Source organism: Hylobates moloch, unplaced genomic scaffold (assembly GCF_009828535.3).
Source record: "Hylobates moloch isolate HMO894 unplaced genomic scaffold, HMol_V3 SCAFFOLD_4, whole genome shotgun sequence".
NCBI lineage: Eukaryota > Metazoa > Chordata > Mammalia > Primates > Hylobatidae > Hylobates > Hylobates moloch.
Window position 1 is genome coordinate 45,916,634 of NW_026652279.1, and position 24,031 is coordinate 45,940,664.

The window sequence follows — 24,031 nt, forward strand, 5'->3', positions numbered from 1 at the left end:
GAGCACCTCTCCTCCTCCAAAGGAACGCAGTTCCTCACCAGCAATGGAACAAAGCTGGATGGAGGATGACTTTGACGAGTTGAGAGAAGAAGGCTTCAGACGATCAAACTACTCTGAGCTACGGGAGGAAATTCAAAACAATAGCAAAGAAGTTAAAAACTTTGAAAAAAAATTAGAAGAATGGATAACTAGAATAACCAATGGAGAGAAGGGCTTAAAGGAGATGGAGGAGCTGAAAGCCAAGTTTCGAGAACTACGTGAAGATTGCAGAAGCCTCAGTAGCAGATGCGATCAACTGGAAGAAAGGGTATCGCAGATGGAAGATGAAATGAATGAAATGAAGCGAGAAGGGAAGTCTAGAGAAAAAAGAATAAAAAGAAATGAATAAAGCCTCCAAGAAATTTGGGACTACGTGAAACGACCAAACCTACGTCTGATTGGTGTACCTGAAAATGACGGGGAGAATGGAACCAAGTTGGAAAACACTCTGCAAGATATTATCCAGGAGAACTTCCCCAATCTAGCAAGGCAGGCCAACATTCAGATTCAGGAAATACAGAGAACACCACAAAGATACTCCTCGAGAAGAGCAACTCCAAGACACATAATTGTCAGATTCACCAAAGTTGAAATGAAGGAAAAAATGTTAAGGGGAGCCAGAGAGAAAGGTCGGGTTACCCACAAAGGGAAGCCCATCAGGCTAACAGCTGATCTCTCGGCAGAAACTCTACAAGCCAGAAGAGAGTGGGGGCCAATATTCAACATTCTTAAAGAAAAGAATTTTCAACCCAGAATTTCCTATCCAGCCAAACTAAGCTTCATAAGTGAAGGAGAAATAAAATACTTTACAGACAAGCAAACGCTGAGTGATTTTGTCACCACCAGGCCTGCCCTAAAAGAGCTCCTGAAGGAAGCACTAAACATGGAAAGGAACAACCGGTACCAGCCACTGCAAAAACATGCCAAATTGTAAAGACCATCGAGACTAGGAAGAAACTGCATCAACTAATGAGCAAAATAACCAACTAACATCATAATGACAGGATCAGATTCACACATAACAATATTAACGTTAAATGTAAATGGGCTAAATGCTCCAATCAAAAGACACAGACTGGCAAACTGGATAAGGAGTCAGGACCCATCAGTGTGCTGTATTCAGGAAACCCATCTCACGTGCAGAGACACACATAGACTCAAAATAAAGGGATGGAGGAAGATCTATCAAGCAAATGGAAAACAAAAAAAGGCAGGGGTTGCAATCCTAGTCTCTGACAAAATAGACTTTAAACCAACAAAGATCAAAAGAGACAAAGAAGGCCATTACATAATGGTAAAGGGATCAATTCAACAAGAAGAGCTAACTATCCTAAATATATATGCACCCAACACAGGAGCACCCAGATTCATAAAGCAAGTCCTGAGTGACCTACAAAGGGACTTAAACTCCCACACAATAATAATGGGAGATTTTAACACCCCACTGTCAACATTAGACAGATCATCTAGACAGAAAGTTAACAAGGATAATCAGGAATTGAACTCAGCTCTAAACAAAGTGGACCTAATAGACATCTACAGAACTCTCCACCCCAAATCAACAGAATATACATTTTTTTCAGCACCACACCACACCTATTCCAAAATTGACCACATAGTTGGAAGTAAAGCTCTCCTCAGCAAATGTAAAAGAACAGAAATTATAACAAACTGTCTCTCAGACCACAGTGCAATCAAACTAGAACTCAGGATTAAGAAACTCACTCAAAACCGCTCAACTACATGGAAACTGAACAACCTGCTCCTGAATGACTATTGGGTACATAATGAAATGAAGGCAGAAATAAAGATGTTCTTTGAAACCAACGAGAACAAAGACACAACCTACCAGAATCTCTCGGACACATTCAAAGCAGTGTGTAGAGGGAAATTTATAGCACTAAATGCCCACAAGAGAAAACAGGAAAGATCCAAAATTGACACCCTAACATCACAATTAAAAGAACTAGAAAAGCAAGAGCAAACACATTCAAAAGCTAGCAGAAGGCTAGAAATAACTAAAATCAGAGCAGAACTGAAGGAAATAGAGACACAAAAAACCCTTCAAAAAATTAATGAATCCAGGAGCTGGTTTTTTGAGAAGATCAACAAAATTGATAGACCGCTAGCAAGACTAATAAAGAAGAAAAGAGAGAAGAATCAAATAGATGCAATAAAAAATGAAAAAGGGGATATCACCACCGATCCCACAGAAATACAATCTACCATCAGAGAATACTACAAACACCTCTATGCAAATAAACTAGAAAATCTAGAAGAAATGGATAAATTCCTCGACAAATACACCCTCCCAAGACTAAATCAGGAAGAAGTCGAATCTCTGAATAGACCAATAACAGGTTCTGAAATTGTGGCAATAATCAATAGCTTACCAACCAAAAAGAGTCCAGGACCTGATGGATTCACAGCTGAATTCTACCAGAGGTACAAGGAGGAACTGGTACCATTCCTTCTGAAACTATTCCAATCGATAGAAAAAGAGGGAATCCTCCCTAACACATTTTATGAAGCCAGCATCATCCTGATACCAAAGCCAGGCAGAGACACAACCAAAAAAGAGAATTTTAGACCAATATCCTTGATGAACATTGATGCAAAAATCCTCAATAAAATACTGGCAAACCGAATTCAGCAGCACATCAAAAAGCTTATACACCATGATCAAGTGGGCTTCATCCCTGGGATGCAAGGCTGGTTCAACATACGCAAATCAATAAATGTAATCCAGCATACAAACAGAACCAAAGACAAAAACCACATGATTATCTCAATAGATGCAGAAAAGGCTTTTGACAAAATTCAACAACCCTTCATGCTAAAAACTCTCAATAAATTAGGTATTGATGGGACGTATCTCAAAATAATAAGAGCTATATACGACAAACCCACAGCCAATATCATACTGAATGGGCAAAAACTGGAAGCATTCCCTTTGAAAACTGGCACAAGATAGGGATGCCCTCTCTCACCACTCCTATTCAACATAGTGCTGGAAGTTCTGGCCAGAGCAATCAGGCAGGAGAAGGAAATAAAGGGTATTCAATTAGGAAAAGAGGAAGTCAAACTGTCCCTGTTTGCAGATGACATGATTGCATATCTAGAAAATCCCATTGTCTCAGCCCAAAATCTCCTTAAGCTGATTAGCAACTTCAGCAAAGTCTCAGGATACAAAATCAATGTACAAAAATCACAAGCATTCTTGTACACCAATCACAGACAAACAGAGAGCCAAATCATGAGTGAACTCCCATTCACAATTGCTTCAAAGAGAATAAAATACCTAGGAATCCAACTTACAAGGGATGTGAAGGACCTCTTCAAGGAGAACTACAAACCACTGCTCAATGAAATCAAAGAGGATACAAACAAATGGAAGAACATTCCATGCTCATGGGTTGGAAGAATCAATATCGTGAAAATGGCCATACTGCCCAAAGTAATTTATAGATTCAATGCCATCCCCATCAAGCTACCAATGACTTCCTTCACAGAATTGGAAAAAACTACTTTAAAGTTCATATGGAACCAAAAAAGAGCCCGCATTGCCAAGTCAATCCTAAGCCAAAAGAACAAAGCTGGAGGCATCACGCTACCTGACTTCAAACTATACTACAAGGCTATAGTAACCAAAACAGCATGGTACTGGTACCACAACAGAGATATAGATCAATGGAACAGAACAGAGCCCTCAGAAATGATGCCGCATATCTACAACTATTTGATCTTTGACAAACCTGACAAAAGCAAGAAATGGGGAAAGGATTCCCTATTTAATAAATGGTGCTGGGAAAACTGGCTAGCCATATGTAGAAAGCTGAAACTGGATCCCTTCCTTACACCTTATACAAAAATTAATTCAAGATGGATTAAAGACTTAAATGTTAGACCTAAAACCATTAAAATCCTACAAGAAAACCTAGGCAATACCATTCAGGCCATAGGCGTGGGCAAGGACTTCATGTCTAAAACACCAAAAGCAATGGCAACAAAAGCCAAAATTGACAAATGGGATCTCATTAAACTAAAGAGCTTCTGCACAGCAAAAGAAACTACCATCAGAGTGAACAGGCAACCTACAGAATGGGAGAAAACTTTTGCAACCTACTCATCTGACAAAGGGCTAATATCCAGAATCTACAATGAACTCAAACAAATTTACAAGAAAAAAACAAACAACCCCATCAAAAAGTGGGCAAAGGACATGAACAGACACTTCTCAAAAGAAGACATTTATGCAGCCAGAAAACACATGAAGAAATGCTCATCATCACTGGCCATCAGAGAAATGCAAATCAAAACCACAGTGAGATACCATCTCACACCAGTTAGAATGGCCATCATTAAAAAATCAGGAAACAACAGGTGCTGGAGAGGATGTGGAGAAATAGGAACACTTTTACACTGTTGGTGGGACTGTAAACTAGTTCAACCATTGTGGAAGTCAGTGTGGCGATTCCTCAGGGATCTAGAACTAGAAATACCATTTGACCCAGCCATCCCATTACTGGGTATATACCCAAAGGAGTATAAATCATGCTGCTATAAAGACACATGCACACGTATGTTTATTGCGGCACTATTCACAATAGCAAAGACTTGGAACCAACCCAAATGTCCAACAACAATAGACTGGATTAAGAAAATGTGGCACATATACACCATGGAATACTATGCAGCCATAAAAAATGATGAGTTCATGTCCTTTGTAGGGACATGGATGAAACTGGAAAACATCATTCTCAGTAAACTATCGCAAGGACAAAAAACCAAACACCACATGTTCTCACTCATAGGTGGGAATTGAACAATGAGAACTCATGGACACAGGAAGGGGAACATCACACCCCGGGGACTGTTGTGGGATTGGGGGAGGGGGGAGGGACAGCATTAGGAGATATACCTAATGCTAAATGACGAGCTACTGGGTGCAGGAAATCAACATGGCACATGGATACATATGTAACAAACCTGCACATTGTGCACATGTACCCGAAAACCTAAAGTATAATAAAAAATAAAAATTAAAAAAAAAAAGGAGTCATCATTTATTGAGTATCTACTATGTGACAGGCCTAGCACAGAGTGATATTTGGGATAATATTCTAATTATTCTGAACCCTTTAGTAATAGGTTTCTATTTATAGAGAGACGGCTACAGTGCAGCAATTTTGATAACCCATCACATTCGTTAAAATAAAATGCAGCGGCCACTTATCAAACCCCTACTTTAATATTTCACTCAATTAAATATTTCAGTACAGCAATGAGTGAGAGCAGGAGGAAAATCTTACTCAGGAAGTGAAGTTAAAGAATACAGTTGGGACAAATACATTCAAATGTTAGGCTAAGTTTACTTGCTTCACTTCTTCTGATGAAAAGGAAAAAGATAACATCTCTTCTGAGGAAAATATTTGGGTAAGGACCTCTAGATTAATTTGTGATTGGGACTGAAAGTAGTAGATAGTTTGTGTTACCTTTTACTCACTATCCAATTCCTAATCTATCTTTTGAATTTGTTATAAAAAGAAATAAAAGAAACAATGTTCTCTCATATGGTTGAGAATTACCTGAGATAATATTGATGTGTGTAGAAAGCCTTAGGTAAATAATAGCTATTTTTATTAAATGTGTCTGTTTAATTTGAAGAAAACTTTCATTCTTTTTTTTTTTTAAGTATCTACTATGTGCTGAAAACTCCTCATTTGATAACAAAGTACTTCTTCTTCGGATCTCCACTTCAGTGGCTTTTTCTTAGGTGATCTTTCTTAACCTCCCTAACCAAGTGAAACCTCTCTTTCATCCAATCTTTCATTCGAGATATCTTGCCTGCTTCACACTGAATAGAGTTATAACTTAGGCTTAAATAACATACATACATACATACATACATTTAGATGGTAGCTTCATGAAATTGAAGACAGGCTGGTTTATTCATCACTGTGTCTTCACTCCACATCTAGTGCAGGGTCTGGCCTGTAATAGGCACTCAGTAATATATTTAATTGTATGTATAAGTAAATGTACAAGTCAATGAAGCAATGGGGGAATATATAGATAAATGGGCCTGGAGCACAGACTTTACAAATCTTATGGTATAGCTGGAGAGACAAAATGTATACAAATGATGATAGCGCAGCCTGATTTGTGCTACAATCACTGCATGAACAAAATTCTTTGAGAGAATAGAGACAAAACAAAACAAGACAAAAACCTAGGGGTTGAGAATAGGGATAGTTTCAAGCAGGGCTTAGGAAGAAGAAGCAGGATAAGGAAAGATGCTGAGACAGACTTCCTAAAGGAGAGGACATTGGAGCCGGTTCCCAAAGACTGAGGAGAAGGAACCCAGACAGAGAAAGGAAGGTCTTTTTCGGAGGAGGAGAGACAGCATGTGCCATTTACATTAATCAATCTATGTGCTGAAATCTAAAAGCTCCAACTCTGTTATATCAAACAAAACTGATGTTTTGCAATATTCAGAGGCAATATTCAAGGCTTCATTAGATGTAAATATACAATAAAAACTATGAAAAGGCTCCAAGAGAGAAAGATAAACTTAGAAAAGAGCAGAAGCTCAGAGTGTAACATATTTCTTATTACATGGAGGCTCTGGCATCCTGCAAATGGGTAGTGGTCAGTGCCTTCAGAAATGCACCATCATAGACTGATTCCTAAGTGGAAGGTCAAATCCTGGGGTAACCTTTAGAGGGAACAAATGGGAAGCAAGCTAGAGGCTCTCCAGCAGGCTAGCACAAGGAAGCTATTAAATATAACTGTGTGCATTTACTTACAGATAAAATACTTAGTAATTTGCATGTATTATCTCTTTTGAACTTCTTAGCAACCTTATAGGTCATCAAAACTGATATTATAACCTCTATCTTACAGCAAACTAAATTTTAGAGATTTTCTATAACTTATTCAAAGTTAGTGGCAAGCTATGAACTCAGGTTCCTCAAATTGAGTTCTAATACTCTATTATACTATACAGGATTAATTATTTTGTAAAACAAAATGAAACAGTAAAATAAAATAGAATGACCAGAAAAATTCATTACTAAATAGCTCATATTTTAGAATACTTTCCTCTCTTTTTTTCCCTTATTTTCTAGATTTGCTCTGTCTTATGCCATAGATCTCCTTTTAGCCTAGTCCTTTTTCTGAAACAGAATTTCTACCCTAGCCTAAAAAAGCATAGACTTTTTTTTTTTTCAGAGCCTTACTCTGTCATCCAGGCTGGAGTGCAGTGGCGTGATCTTAGCTCACTGCAACTTCCACCTCCCGGGTTCAAATGATTCCCCTGCCTTAGCATCCCAAGTTAGCCTCCTGAGTAGCTGGGGTTACAGGTACATGCTACCAGTCCCAGCTAATTTTTGTATTTTTGGTAGAGACAGGGTTTCGTCATGTTGGCCAGGCTGGTCTTGAACTCCTGACCTCAGATGATCCTCCTGCCTCGGCCTCCCAAAGTGCTGGGATTACAGGTGTGAGCCACTGCGCCCAGCCTGAATTTAAATCTTGATTCCACTACTTTGTAGCTTTATAGTTGTGAAAAACTAATTCGGTTCTCTGTCTCAACCACGTTTATGAATGGGAATGTTTACATATATGTATGTATGTGTATGTATGTATCATATATGTTTCATATGTATCATGTTATACTTCCTTAAACTAGTATTAGTATGTGTCACATTGCTTAGCACATGCCTAGTTCATAATAAATTCTCAGTAAATATTTATTTGGTGAATGAGTATTAGTTCTCTTCTCCTTCCCCACTACCTGTGTTATCTTAGACCAGATACTGAACAGCTATGAGCCCCAGCTACCTCATCTGTTCAGGGATTAAAATATTTGTACTACAGAGTTTTCAAAATGGTTAAATAATTCGCGTGAGAATTCTTAGCACATAGTTTTCACTAAATAAATACTTATGTTCTTTCCTCTTTGTTTCTGCATTTTTATTCTGCATACCATTTAAACACTTTTTTCCATTCTTCCATTCTCAGGAGGCTCAATTCTTTTTTCTTTCCCACCTCCTATCAGCCTCCTGCTGTCGGATTCATACCCCTCCTCTTTTCTAGACTTCTACCTGCTATTTTCTCCTGCACTCTCTTCTGTAGTTTTCCTTCCTTGATCCCCTTCTGCCTTTCCTCTTGCCTTTGCTAACTCTTTGAGCTCTATAGTAAGGTGCAGGCGATGCTGCAGGGTGGCACATGGGGCAGCCGAACCTGCTCGGAGGACTCTTGAAATAGTTATAACTACTAAAGGATAAGTGATTTAGGTATCTTTGATTTAGGAGAATGGAGGCAAGAAAATATATTTAACAGTAGAAATGCTCTTGATTCATAACCTTTCCCATTAGCATACACACACACACCCACCCAAGAGTTATGCATTTTATCACTTCTTCACCCATTCTTGTGGGTCCTTTTTTCTTTATATTTATATTTAATACTAATTCACTCATTTTCAGAGCATCAAAAATAATTGGGCCCATAAATCAACAGAAATCTAAGGAGAGAGAAAAAGGAGATAAAAAGGGAAATGCTGAGATGTAAATGACAACTAGACATGAACATTTTAATTCTCTGAGAATCAGCACCCTCTTAACTATACCAGCTGAGTTGTACACTTGTTCTAAGCTGTTTGCAACTCTTTCTTCTTTCCCACAAGGCCCTCTGCTACAGAGTGTAGGAATATTTTTTAGTCCAGTTGGTGATCACTTTATATCCTGAGGCAAAAGGATTGCTGGTTTGTGCTATACTTTTTCTAGCTTTTATAACTCAGATGGTATTCCTGCTTTGCTCATTCGCATGGAGGTTTAATTCTTCCTAGAGTCTTACAAAGCTTCAAAAGTAACCAAGGAAAGTCTAGCAATAGGGAACCCTCAGGTTAGAAAAAAAGTCAAGGAGTAGGAGGTTGAAGCCATCTATCTCTCTGCCTCTCTCTCTCTCTCTGTCTCTCCGTCTGTCTGTCTCTTTCTCTCTCTCACACACACACACACACACACGTTGGTTTTCTTTAGGTAGCTTTGTTCTTTGCACACTGAAACAATTTAAACAGGGTTATCATATCTTTGTATCTTTCATTTCAGCACTGCACTGCTAACATTTTTTTTCCTTTGACTCTGCCTTTCCTGAGGCCTTCAAGGGCCTTTGAAACCCTCGACGGTAAGGTTCATTTCCCGGCATACACCTAAGGATGATTGTCTTCTGATTCCCTGTAGCCATTTTTTTTTTTTTTTTTTTCTGTCTCTGCTGAATAAACTTAGTCTTGAGTCTTGACCCCGGGTAAAGAGGACAATTTAAAAGAAGGGAGAAAAATGAGTATCTCTATGTTTCAGGGTTTAAACTGCATGGCCATTCCAGGCTGCCAATCCCTATGAGAATGCAATGCCATTTTCTGTATGGTCTATCAATTTTAAGAACTCTCAGGCAGCATAAAATGAGAAAGAGGTTTACTGTGAATTTGGTATAATACTATTCTCAGAGGAAAATCTTTTCAACGATTGCAAATATAATTTCTAGTTCCGTAATTTGAAAGCTCCATGGCTGATTCCTATGTATTTCTTTCCCATCTTCTTGTTGGGAGTTTGCCTGTGATTTCATGTAATGAGTTTTCTCTGCTGTGGGAAGCAAAAACACTGTGCACCTTACAGGTTTGTGATCACCATCTCTCCAGCAAGCAAAAGAAATGCCTGGGGCCTTTTTAGGTTTTTTAGAAAGAAACAAGTATAAGGCTGTTAGTCTGATTCTAAACTTTTACTGCATTTCTCCCGGGAACAACTCCACAGCAAATGCAGCAATCTCTTCCCCAGAAAGTCTCAGGATACATGCTGAAATAGTTTAGTTCATACCAGCAGCTGGAGTGTTTAAAGCTTTCTTTACAGCATGGCTAGTTTGTTGAGGCCAGAGCAAAGGAACCAGTGAGTTGGGCCACCTTTGTGAAGCTTTTGCAGTGAGTGTGTACATCAAAATCACCACCAGAGTGTTAAAATGCAGATTCCTGGGGCTTGCCCTAGACGTAACGGATTAGAACTTTTGGAAGTAAGCCTAAGAAAGGAGTTCCCTAGGTGATTTTTCTTACTTTGGGAGCCACAGCTTTAGAAAAATATTTAGGAAGAGCTAAAAATGTAAATGTACTGACAGATACTGACATCGTAATTATTTGAAAATAATTTATTGGAGCCTAGGTCATAGAATGTTACTTCTGAAATATACTTTTGTTCTCATCTACTATACTCCCCAACTTAAAAAAATGGGAAGTACAACAGCCTAGTGAAAAATACACTTCTTCAGACTTGCATGTTAGAGCTTGTTTCTCTACACCATAGGTTAACAAACTTTTCCATGAAAAACAAGGTAGTAAATATTTTAAGCTTTGTGGGCCATAGGGTCTCTGTTGCAATTAAATTCTGTCATTGTAACTGAAAGCAGCCATAGACAATATATAAATGCATAGGCATGGCTGTGTCCAAGTAAAACTTTATTTATAAATACTGAAATTTAAATTTAATATAATTTTTATGTGTCAAAAAAATTGTTATTTTAATTTTTTAACTTTAAAAATGCAAAATTCACTCTTAGCTATGAGCTATACAAAATCACTCAAAAGATCAAATTTGGTTCATGAGACATAGCTTGCCAAGCCCTGCTCTGTAATGTTCCTGGTTCCCAAATTTGGGAAAAAATAAACAAAAATCTCAGGAAATAATTTTATATATACACATATATATAAGGATATGTATATCCTTATAAATGTCTGTGCCTAGCACCACAGGATTTTTGTTCAGAAAAGACGTATGCGTTTAATCTACAATCTAACATTTTACAAGTGATTCACCAGACATAGAAAATGTTTCTCAAAGTCTAAGAGGTAAAGACTCTTGAAAATGATTGTAACAGAAAGAGAATGAGAGATTTAAAAGAAATTAATATTTAGTGAGTACCTACTATGTCTGGGCACTGTTCATCATTTTCAAAAGTAAAGTACTAGAACATCTACAAGTAATGAATATTAATGGTAAGAGCAAATTTAATTTATTACTAATTAATTGTTATCAATATAATGATAGTTTCCCACATAGTGGCATCTTCTTTACTTTTTAGTATTGTCTAAAATACTAATGCCTTGTTTTATCTCCCCAGCCTAGTGCTGGACATATAATAGTTGTCAAGTTAAATTATGTATTATGTTTTTTACTCCAAAGAGCTAGTACTCATCCAGTAGAGATTTCAAAGGGAGAGCCATTCTTTTTGGGTTTGTAAGCAGTCTCTCTCAGTCAGTCTCTCTCTCTCTCTAGCCCTCCAAGATAGAGGTTATGAAGGACCCAAGAGATGTCAAATGATCTCCTGACCTAATCCGGCTTTTTGCTTATGGCTATCAAAGTTTGAACAATTGTCAGTTGGTCTATGCAGCAGTCATGTTCTTTACTATACTTCTGAAATTTTTATTTTAGTTTAACCATTGAGCATAGTTGCATTGATTTCTCTTTCTGGAAATGAGTTTGGTTTTCAAACTGTGTGCTAGAAAACACTCATTCTAGAAACTGAGCTTAACATCTTTGTCACTAAAATAAAATATGGGTATTTTTTTCCTGATTTATAAAAGACAAATATTACTGAGTAGAATTGTGTGTTTTGAAGTTTTTACCATAAAATATTCTTAGTTTTTTTTACTGTCTGCACCATTTTTCTCAATTAAAATCTAACAATCTAATGTGAAAAAGCACAATCAAGTATTTTCTTCTTGTATTTGGACCTACCACTTGAACGATTTTGAGAATCTGTCCTGGATTGTATTTTGGAAAAGTTAGTATCTTTTCTAGAAAAAGAAGATTAAATCTGTATGGTTTTGATTAAATTATGTTAGAGCTTTCCTTCAACCTCATTTTAAATATATGTCAACCTCATTTTAAATATGTGTATTTAAAATGAGTTAATTAAGTTTCATATCTTCAACTCTTTAGTGAAAAATATACTTATGCTCATTTAGGGGAAAATTCCATGTTCCTGAAAATCCAAGTTCAGTCAGGTACCATTCTCTAACTGGCTCTAAATATGTTCCACCCATCCCACATACACACACATACCTCTGTTTTCTTCCAAATACTTCTCATCTTTAAGTTGCTTTATAATATTCCTCTTTTGACAACTTGATGGAGAGAGGGATAGATTTCTCAATGGCTAGTGCTTGGATTCAGGGAGTGGGAGGTCAGGCACATGACTATTTTGGAATTGTGTCTTCTCATTAGTGTGGATCCAACCTTGCCATCCTCTAACCAATGGCTAACTAGTTCCATCACAGCACATGAAGTTTAATATGTAGCCAGCACCCCATTTCCCATGCCAATGGCCCACAGCTTTTTCTGTGATAGCATTCAACAGTTCTCCAGGTAGACAGGACACTAGCCATGAGTTGAACGTAGCAATTAAATTTTCCATTATCCCTGATGTGCAGAAGATGCCTTGATACCTGCCCAAGCCTAAATCTAAAGCCCTTAGACCAACTGTAACTATATTAGGACTAGGGATACTGGTTAGAAACAAGTAAACAAATATATTTTGGACCTCCAGTCCTTTAAAGAGGACAAAAGCTTATCACTATATTGTCAGGAATGAAAACTCCCGTTTTGTGAATTGTAAGTTTTCCTCACTCAGCTGCCTTTGCAATCACATGCTCATCTATTTACTTACTCTCAGATATGTAGAGTGCCAGGAGAGCACTTCTTAGAATGATTATTATATGTCATATCAAAACGAAGTCTCTCAGCAAATAGACTTTAGACTCAACCAACCAAAACAAACCTCTCTGTTTGCCCTGACCACCAACAAAACTGATTTCTTTTCTGGAGGCATCTGTGAGATTACTTTAGGCTCTTGCAATTCTGGTAGCATTTTCTTCCTGCTCTTCTTCTTCCCCATGGTTTGGCTGGATTGATTTCTTCTGTGATCTTCCTGTGTCCCACCCTATTACTTTCTTGTTTGCCCAGGGCTTCTCCCTCATGTTTTTCTGCTTTCACATCTTTTCCTGTGTCTCCTCTGCCCCTCAGCACAGCGGGTCAGATAATGTTCCCTGAGAGCCACTGCTAAGTTTGCCTTCGGGTAAAGCCATCTGTCAAAAGGGGAGGATTTGTGGGGCTTAACTTTTTTCATCTTGAAATTGTGAAGTTTTTCCCACTAGAAAATTAAAATTGCATCAGTATATGATATGTTGAGCTATTGATACAATAAGGTTTACCCTTCCAGAAACTGACAGTATTTTAGATTAGTACAGAAGGTTGGAAAGGCTGAGGAGATTTGAGAGCCTAGGAATTTATTGAAAATATTCCAAGGCCTCCTGCTCATAACTTACCCAATTATCTTCTGAAAAACTGAGCATTAATGTGCTTATCAATATTTGGATTCACAAGTTTAAAAGACCACCAAGACTTACATGTTAGTGAGAATGATTTTCTGTCTCAGTGTTTGCTACTCAATTCCTAGCTACCCCAAACAGTTAGATACACTAAGCCAGCATTGTATAAAATGAATTTATGACCCCCCTCTTCCCCTAGCAGCATCCTCTTCTTTCATTCCAGTCTTTTTCCAGTTCCACAGAACCTGTTCCCGCAAGTACCCATCCTGATTGCCTGCAGGCTGAGAAATCCCTTAGGTGTTAATTGAGAATTAAGACGTGAGCTGATAAAAGGTATAACCACTTGCATTAATATTTGCATTGCAAAAGGAGTCTTAATGGGAAAATAATTAAGCTTTAAAGTTTGATATCTTTGAGGCAATTTATCCTGCTTGGCAACCTGTCAATTCTGCTCACTTTACATCACCTTCCCTTCACTGCACCTCAGGTTGGCCACATGTCATTTGAATGTAACTTTGCAAACCAAGACTTGAGTGTGGGGTAAGAGAGCTCAGAATTCTTCATAGCATGATGCAAAGAAACTTTAAATTTCTCACCTATTTACAGATTAACTTACTCTTAATGATCTTCCAACACTTGAGAAGGTCAGTAGCCCTCCGTCTGTCATTCTCCAAGTTCACCAACAGCTTATCTACCCATCAAAGGTGCTTTTGTAACAAAATCCATGCATAATGAAACCAAGAAAGGTAATGTACATTTTCTTGTTCAACTTTGGGTGTAAATGACCTATTCTCAGTGATTTTTACAGTAAGGAAATCTAGTGATTATACCAGGCAACACTGAGAACTGTAGGATGGAGAGGAAAGAAAAGGGTGATCCACAATTGGGAGTTGAGATCCAGGCTTTTTTGGAGTTCCAGGTAGGCCAGAAAGCAGTCAGCATTGGCTTTTGTCATGAATCTAGTGTCTAGAACTGGTAGGCAAATGAGGATCAATCTCAGGAACAGAGCTGAGACTTTACAAATAAGATATAATTGATTAAAACACCAGAGTCACACAGGCGTCTTAGCTCTGCCATTTACTATCTGTGTAATGTTGGGAAAGTTCCTTAACTTTTCTAAACTTCACTTCCTTCATTGGTTAACAAGAGACACAGAGAGAGAAAAGAAGAAGCCTATATAGATAAACTAGAAGATGTAAACAATCCATGTGACACGAAGTGCTACCCGACAAATGGAGACTGAATTGTTAGTTCAGAAATGGGAATTGAGTTCAAGGCAGAATGTTGATTCTCCTCATAATTTAACTTATGTCCTTCAGTCCTTCCTGACCTAAATACTGGATTTATCCCTGATCCCTGGTCAAGATGGCTTCTGTGTCTGGAGTTAACCTAACTCCCTTAAGAAAAGAAAAGGTATATGTTTCTGAATGCCAAACTAGTAAGATCAGAAGGATGCTTACCAAATATAGGTGTTCTGGAGTATCACCTGGTAGGTTTTATAAACTAATGGATTCCTGAGCCTCATCCCAAGAAATTCTGATTCAGTAAGTCTGTGAAAGAGCCCAGTGATCTGCATGTATTAGCAGTTTCCAATGTGATTATTATATAGGTGGTCCATGGATCACAGTTTGAGAAACACCTGTACAGATGCTGATCAGAATCTGAGATAAGCTGATCACCACACCTGGATACTATATTTGTGTAATTTTTTAAAGTGAAAGCAAGAGAGAAAATAAATAGATTCATATAGCTTCTTTTTTATTTCAAAATAGTAGCAAGAGTTGAAAAATGCATCTACAGAGACATATTTTCTGGAAACTAAAAAGATCCTTTTATAAAGAGTATTGAGTAATATGTTAGACAATATGTTTGACTGAAATTTATGAAATGCATAGAAAATGTGTTCAAAGGGGTAATTTTTAAATAGTCTTTATAGAAATGTCCATGGTCTCACTTCAGTGAAGCCATTTCTAGGAAGTACTGAAATAATTATGGTCAAAATGGTCTGCTTTCTAAATATGTGATTCTTGGATAGAATCCAAAGACTTGAATAAACTGATAGTAGCATACCAAATAGATATGGCTTGCAATTATTAAGTGTCTTAAACAAGCATTTGATAGGTTGTACATTGACATCCATTAGCAAGTAATCTCCAGACAGTTATTCTGAGTGGTTGCAATGAGATCTTATGTGATGGATACAGGAGGCGAGGGGGTCAATCTTCTGGTCAACCACCAAGAATAAGATGAAATAGCTTTAGCACAGGGCTAAGACGTTGCATAATAATGTATTTCTCTCATATAAACAAATGATTGAGTACATTTAAGTGCTTGAGATCCAAAGTTCTGTGCTATATTAATAAAAAATACTGCACAGCCTGACACTTTGTATGGCAGGTATTATTTGGCTCTCTCTGTCCATGAAAATTCTCCATGTACACTCTGTTAATCATACACTTTCATGAAAATCATTTTGCTGTTCATACTTTAAGCTGGGAGGGTTAAGGGGTGGTGCTAGGACACTAGGGAACTTAGAAGTTCCCCGTGAGACAGGAAGATAAGCTGAGTGTTTCCTGGGCTGAGGGAATTTAGAAGACTTGAGTTAGAATAAAGGATGAGTTCTTCCTACCTCCACCTCAGAACTTTTCCCCTTTCCTGTAAGATTTATAGTTCATATCATTAGGGAAACTCAGGTTGGGCTTGTTCTCAGAATACTCAGATCCAAAGGGATAACACCAAAGCACAGAGATTTCTAGGGAATGATGCTGCACCAATGTGAGCAGGCTGCTAGTTAGCTATAAAATACAGCAAGAAGGGTCCAGCCCTGTAGGAAAAGTGATGGTGACAACTAAATGATGGGTCAAGTTTATAATTTAGCTCAACTTTAGTCCCAGCTGGGAACTGGAGTGCAATCTGACTGCCAGTAACAAGGATCAAAGAGCAATCAGGCAAACTGGTGCCATGGAGTGGAGAATAGTAAGGAAAATTCATTGGAGTGCACATACAGCTACCTGTCACCTTCAGAGTCAGCAATCTCAAGTCCAGTCACCTCTCAATCGTGAGCAAAGTGCTTCTAACAATTGGCCAGGCTCAAGTCTCACTGCTTTGGGGACCAAGTGGACTGGATCTGTGGTTACAATTCTTTAATAGCCACAGTTGAACAGTACAGGCGGTAGATTGCAACACACAATGCCCATGGATAGTCATGAAAACTTTTTGTCCATCTAATTAGAAAATTGTTCTGATTTTATATAATATCAACTTGCTTATTACTATGCCTCCTGTCATTTGGAATTGGTGTCTAATTTTCCTAATCATTCTTTTTCCCTTATGCCAGAAATAGAAAAATCGTAGAGATTTTCTTTTTCATTCTGAGAAACCTGCCCTTAGGATACAGCCAGAAGAATAGGTATGTCTTTCACTGACACTGAAATTATTAAATTCAGTTTTCTTTGAAAATATTGCATTATAAAGGTAATATATATATATATATATATATATAATCTATGTCAAAAATTCAAGCAGGATAGGAAAGCATCAAATGAAGAGAAGTTCCCTGACCGCACACTTCTGGGCCTCCTGATCCCATAACCCAGAAGTAAGATTGTTAACATTATGTAAACATTTATATATATGCAAATGTGTTGTATATGAATAAGTATTTTTATCCTTTATTTGTATCCCATTGTTTAGAAGGAATCTCCATTTGAATGTCCTTTAAGCATTCCAATTCAATAGATAAAACAACTCAGTTATTACCCTCCCACCCCCCCACCACCACCCATAAAAATATCATCCAGTACACAGATCAATCAAACCAAGAACCTTGGGGTCATCCCTCTCCCTCACTTGCCATTTTAATTAGAGATGAGTGTGTGAAAGTAGCACTCTCCCTCTGAGGTCCACCCCTCAGGGTAAGACAGTCTTGTGGACTTTCTTTATTTCAACCATTTAAACCTCTGAGGTGGCCTTTTCTTCTCCCCTTGTTTTTATTTAAAAAGGAGTGCAGGAAACACCCTCATGCAGCGCTTTTTAAATGAAGTAACTTGTCAAGTTCGAGACTGTAGCAGTAATCTGAAAGGCAGTAAATTTAGCGACCCTCACTTGCACTGACAGCCTGTCGAGCACTTGAAACATAAATAGCAGTGGAGACAAATCGCTGCTGTTTTCCTATTAAGCTTTGGCCCACTGGCCTCATAGCCTTCTAGGAGCACATGGGCCCAGCCTGGGAGAGGGACTGCTTTCAAGAACAGGCAAGTGCTTTCTTCTTTTCTCTTCCACTCCACCTCTACCTGTGCTCCTGACACTGCAGCTGGGACCCCCACTCCCACTGTGATCCATCTCCTTTACAGAAAGGCTAAAAATCCTGAGCCCAGATTGAGGGGTGCTAGTAAACAGAAGCCTGCAACCCAGAATGAATGTTGATGGAGTAATTTTTAGCTTGTACATTTTGGTCAAAATGAAGAAGCCAATGGCTGGACCCTTTACTAATAATATGTTTTGACCCCTGAGCTGCCCATCTTATGTTAAATGGAAACATTCCAAGAACATCAATTTAGTTCATACTTAAACATTTTCCTCTTCTGCCCTGCTGCCACTCCTTACCCTTCTTTTCTCTTCATTACTTATTTATTGACTTTAAGCAAGAACAGTTCTCCAAATTGGATCAAATAGCTCATTCAGCACTGGGCCTAGCTGAAGAAGTAGATCTGGGATTTTAGGGTGAACCCATATGAGGTCATTGCAACATCAGGGTTTGTTAAGAAAGGGTGAAGGGCTAGATGGGGTTATTGTCTGTTTTGTTTTCATTACATTTCAAAGGCTTCTGTGGCAGCTTCAAAACTCTGCCTAGCAATCCTTCCATAGTGCAATCACCCTGCTGAGTTTAACACATTCACTTACTAAATGCCAATTGATTTCTGTGACTCTTAAAAACAGCAACTGCTGCTCTCATCTCTCTTGATATTTAATCCTGAGCCATGGCAGAGTTGCTAATAACAGGTCTGGTAATACCCTCACAGTTCTGATGACAATGGTGAGTGATCTTGTTTGTTACTGACTCTGTCCAGCAATTCTAATCTTTGTCCCTGCCAAACTACACCCTGCCCCACGTTTTAGGAAAAAGTCTAAAAAACAATTAACATCTGCAGGAATCTTTACTTCTATTTTATTCCCAAAGGACTCTTTTAAGTATATGGGGCTTTTTTAATCCTTTGTTTTCAGTTTTGCCTCTTCTTCCCCACACCCCTGAGGTCATAAAAATGAAGTAGGAGAGTGGGTGCTGGCTTTGGGAGCTACATCCTACAAATGTTCTGCAGCCCCTGCTCCAGTGATTTGAATTACAACCCATGTGTAGATTACAAATTTAAATCCACAGTTAGCTCAAATCTCTTACCAACCCCATATTTCCAAGTACCTATAAAATGTACTCCACAGTATGTCCCAGGAAAACCTAATACCAACCATATCAAGAATGGAACTCATTATCTTCACTCCAAAATAAGTACCCCCTCCTAATTCGCCAAGTGATGCCACCTGCATTCACACTTAGGCAGTCATTAGCTTCCAACCTACACACTGCATTTAGAATACATTTCTTCATACCTGAGAAAACCAAGTGGACTACAGGAAATTCAGGGCAGGTGAGGGTCTGTGTACAGGGTCCACATTCCTTCTCCTGCCCTCCAAGGGGACAGTGCCACTCTCTCCCACTGAGCCCAGACACCGCCTCAGAACCCTTCTCAACATCATTCCCCAGGCAGCCACTGTCAGTTAAACAAGGTTGATCGCAATTTTTTGAAATCTTTGAAGAGCCCATCTCCACTTTCACAGTAATTCACAGGAAGGCTCATCAAAATACATGTTAATACTCACTGTCAAGAAACAGGCACTGAGAGTAAATAGTGTTGGTGTATAAAGGACTTCAAACAAATAGAATTTTCGTATGATTTTATGCTTACACATCACGTTTCCTATATGGTGTGTAAGAAGGAAGGAAGGAAGGAAGGAAGGAAGGAAGGAAGGAAGGAAGGAAGGAAGGAAGGAAGGAAGGGAGGGAGGGAGGGAGGGAGGGAGGAAGGGAAGGAGGAAGGGAGGGAGGGGAGGAAAGAAGGAGGGAGGGAGGGGAGGAGGGGAGGAAAAAAGGAAGAAAACAAATTACAGAATAATGCCATTGTACTCAGTACCCTGTGGGTGCTGGCAGGCTTAAAGGGGTTGTAGTGGTACCTAACATAGCAAATCCAGAGTCCTCAAACCACCCGCCACATCCCAGTGCACGTCCTCACACATCACCATCCTCATTTTTCCTGCTCAGAGACTTCTAGATTGCCACACCCTTTTGCAATTTGCCAGCCCTAATTTTTTCTCCACTTGCATTTCTTAAGTTCCTGAAAACTTATTTCTCCCAGAAATCTTCTCTACTACTAAGTCTGCTCTACATTGTCTCTGTAGCTCATTTGCTGGTTGCTGGCATTTGTGTGTACCAATAGGTTTTTATTGCTAATGGAGGGACTCCTAAAAATAAATGGTTAAGAGGCTAAATTTTTAAAGATCAACTTTTTTTCCCCTCATTTATTGGTTTATTGGATCTTTTCAATAAGGAAGTTAAGTGAAGTGGACAAACCTCATAAAAGATGAAGCCTGTCTTTTTACCTTCTTTATCAATAATTGAGCTGCATTGCTTTTGAATTTTCTCAAATGTCTTATTCTATACTTGAAAGAAAGAAATAAAGCAGATTCTGAGAGCTAAGAATTCAGCCAACTGTAGCATCTTCCAGCATTCTAATGATAAAAGTAGGCATGCTTAGTTAGGAACATGAGTCCCAAAAGTCCACAGACCTGGGTCAAAGCTCATGTCTTCCTTACTAACATTATAAGCTTGCGCAAGTTTCTTGACCACTCTAAACCTGTGTTCCTATGTGTTACACATCTGTAAGCAATCTTAAAACTATTGTGAATTAAATAAGCTAATATATCTGAGTCACTTAGCACAGTGCCTATCAAGTGTTTATTAAGCAGTAGTTCATTCAACAGTCACTCTACAATATTTCTTGAACTTTTAATAGGTTCTGACATTGTGCTACACACTAGGGAAGGGATACAGTGATGATCAAAACCAAATGTGGTTTTTACAGTGGTAAAGCCTTACAATGTAACCATAGCTATTCTCAGTACAATTCCCTTCAGAGAACTAAATATAGGGGATTCTGACTTCAAGCATCACATTTAGAAGGGCAGGGCAGTTTCTAAAAACTGACACCAAGTAGGGGGTAATGGTTTAGTACAAATACAATAAAAGAATGACATGGCCCAGGGCTGAAAAAAGGATGCATGCATGGCAGCCTCAGGTTGGAAGCTCAGCTCAAACTATTTCAGCTAGCTTATTTTTTATATGTGAAAGCAAAAATGCAAATCAAAATGAATTGGATCTCTCTGGATGCCAGGAAAAATAATCCCAGGGCGTTCTTTTTCTTTTGGCCCATGCTCATTCATAGAGCCAAAGCCAGTTGTGAATCTTCCCTGGCATTGTTCTTGTCACTGGTTTCTGGGTACTAACTACATCCTTTGGGGTTGCAGAAGGCATGGGGCCAATTTGCATAATCCACCCCCTGTTGTGTCTTATTATTCAAATAGGGAACATTTCTATAGCAGAGTAACCACCCCTTCCCTTGCATGCAGCTCAAATGTCTTAATAGTCATATGCCTCTTTCTTCAGAAAACTCTCTCTCCTTTCATTTCCATTCCTCCAACTCTTCCCTAAAATCATCCTCATTATATCACATCTCTCTGTTTTTTTTTGTTTGTTTGTTTGTTTTCTTCATCCCCTTCAATACCTTGTTCTTCCCTTTATCTCCTTATCCTCCTGTGGTTGTCGCTTTTGAGGACTGCATCTACCCCTTCCCTGCCTTCTTTCAATCAGGGATCATTTGACCACTCTTCACCCCTCCCTTCCAGTGGTGAAAAGAGAGGATGAGAAGTGGTTTCAGCCTTTGGACAGCAACATTGTCAAACACTAAGGGGTCTCTCAGGTGAAATGTGAAGCGGAGAAGCAAAAACGTCAAATAATCTGGAGAGAGACATGGCTGGAAATACAAACAGAACCCTACTGCAGGCATCTTTTCTAGATTTCTTGTGTTTCTTTCTCTCTTCCTTTCCTTAGCATTTCTGTGTAGAACATGATGTGCAGGAAAGCAGGGAAGAAAGCAAAAACAGGAATAGGTGAGCATGTCCTTAGGGGAAAACAAAAGGAAAACATGAAACATACTGTAAGAACAGAAACATGGTACAGCATTTGAAGTTCTCACAGGAAACTTCAAATGGCATCATTGATTCGTGATCTTTTTTCCTTTCATTTTCATAGGTAGAAGTTCATAGCTTGCTTTTCTTGCTTACCTACTTCACTCACGTTTCCAATCACAGACCCACACGAACACAAATATACACACATATACACCTTGCAAGATAAATTCTAGTTCTTTGCTTTTCATTAAACTGTATGTTTGTGTTTATAGCTAGTGTTTACAGCCACTTACATGTAAATATTCAAACGTAGGTGAGTAAAGGGAATAGCAACCCCATTTCAAGCACATCTTTCTATCTGTGAAAGATTGATCTACTGAGATGCTATACTTATAAAAGTTTTCTCAGAACAGTGAAAAAAATGATCCATTCATTTCCTAACATACTTTCCTTGGAATTCTATATTTTTAAAGTCACAAAATGCTCCAATTTAGCAAGTTTCCTAAATTGTATTTTTTGTATCTCAAATAAAAGGAAAGACAGGTACTATAATGATTATTACAGTAATAGTCTTTAAAAAAAATTTAATTCCAGCCTGTAGTCCCAGCTACTCGGAGAGGCTGAGGCAGGAGAATGGCGTGAACCCAGGAGGCGGAGCTTGCAGTGAGCCGAGATCGCGCCACTGCACTCCAGCCTGGGTGACAGAGCGAGACTCCGTCTCAAAAAAAAAAAAAAAAAAAAAAAAAATTTAATTCCAAATATGGGGCTGGTTGTCATGTCCTGGGAAGTTTTTGAGACTAGTCCTGCTCTGCTTAGTGAGCAAATATTTGAGGGTGAGGAAATGTGTGTGCTGCTCCCTAAAAGTTAACAGTAAAATCTTATATGTAAATAACTAGTTTTTTCTGTGGGGCGGGGGGGGGGGGGGTGGGGATGTGTGTGTGTGTGTGTGTGAGAGAGAGAGAGAGAGAGAGAGATGGGAGGATGGAAAGAGGGAGAGGGAGGAGAGAAAGAAAGGGAATGAGAGAAAGCAGCACCACGGAAATATATTTAATTTCAAATGGCTCCTTGTTACAAATGCCTGGTTGACCTTATAAATCTAAATCAGTCAACATTTTGCATAGCAACTACAGGGCTCACTAAAGTATGGAACTCCGAAGGCACTGTACTCAGAAGGCAGCACCTGGCATACTTTAATTGGAGTTATTCCTGGCTGATTTGCCTCCACATTGGGGAACACAGGAGAGAACACTTTTCTCTTGCCATTAGCTCTAGGGCCTTCTTTCTGACTTATGAAGAAATCTTAAAAGAACTAATATGTACAACTTGAGTAAACAGTGACTAAGAAGGGATATGCTAATTATGTGCAAGAGTTTAAAAGGTGCATACACTGAGGAGGATGAGAAGTTATTTAGCCCAGTAGCTGAGTATTGCCAGGAGACACAAAAACACATTAAGCAAAGGGAGATTTAAACTAAACACTAGATCCCAGAATAAACATAACACTCAGCGATGTGAGCAGGCTTGTGGAAATTGGTTGAGATGTTTAAAATACCAAAATACTGAAATTTGCATTTCAAGTAAACATTTCTGTAAGGGCAAAAAATAATAGGGATAAGAGAAAGACCCAAATTGTGGCCATAAAACTTGTCCACCAGAGAACTTAAACAATAGGTTTTGTGTCCATTTCTGGCCTGAGAGTCTTTTTAAGGTTGAGAGAATAAAAGACAATATTGGCAGGACCCTGGGGTTGAGAGCAGCCAGTCAGAGAGAACTGAAAGAAGTGGAGAAAAGTTGCCCTCTTGGGGACAGGCACATGGGGGCAAATGGAAAGAAAGGAACAGGAGAATCTGAGTGCATTTTAGAGTTTTGTGACTCAAGATTCAGGTGGTATATTCCATGCCTTAAAACAAGAAACAGCACTTGCTGAGATTGTATCATGCCTGTGTCCACAGGGAGCTCTGTTGGGTTCCAAAATGATAATTCCACACGGCAGATAATTCCTCGGGACATGGCCAGAAATGCCCCTGTGCAGTCCTTCAACAACAGAGTACTCAGCACACCCTTTCTTCCCCAGTAAAAGAGAACTTTATTAGGATCATTAAAAGGCAGTGGAGTTTTATGCCAACTTCTCTGACAGAAATACTTAGCCACTTTTCAGTACTTAGCTCTATTCTCTTAAACTACATGAAGTGCTGAAAATAACTCTAGTATCTCTTTGAATTTCTTAATTCAGTTCAGCTTTATCTCAGTCCATTCAAGTTACTATAACAAAAATACCATAGACTGGGTAGCTTATAAACAATAGAAATGTATTTCTCACAGTTTTGGAGCTTGGGAAGTCCAAGATCAGGGTGCCAGCAAATTTACTGTCTGATGAGGGCC

At 38.7% G+C, this 24,031-nt stretch overlaps 1 protein-coding gene across 2 annotated transcripts in view; it reads left to right on the forward strand.

Annotated features, from left to right (window-relative positions):
* LSAMP (limbic system associated membrane protein) overlaps positions 1-24,031 on the forward strand; it is a 659,351-nt gene that overhangs the window by 580,639 nt on the left and 54,681 nt on the right. The window lies entirely within an intron of this gene.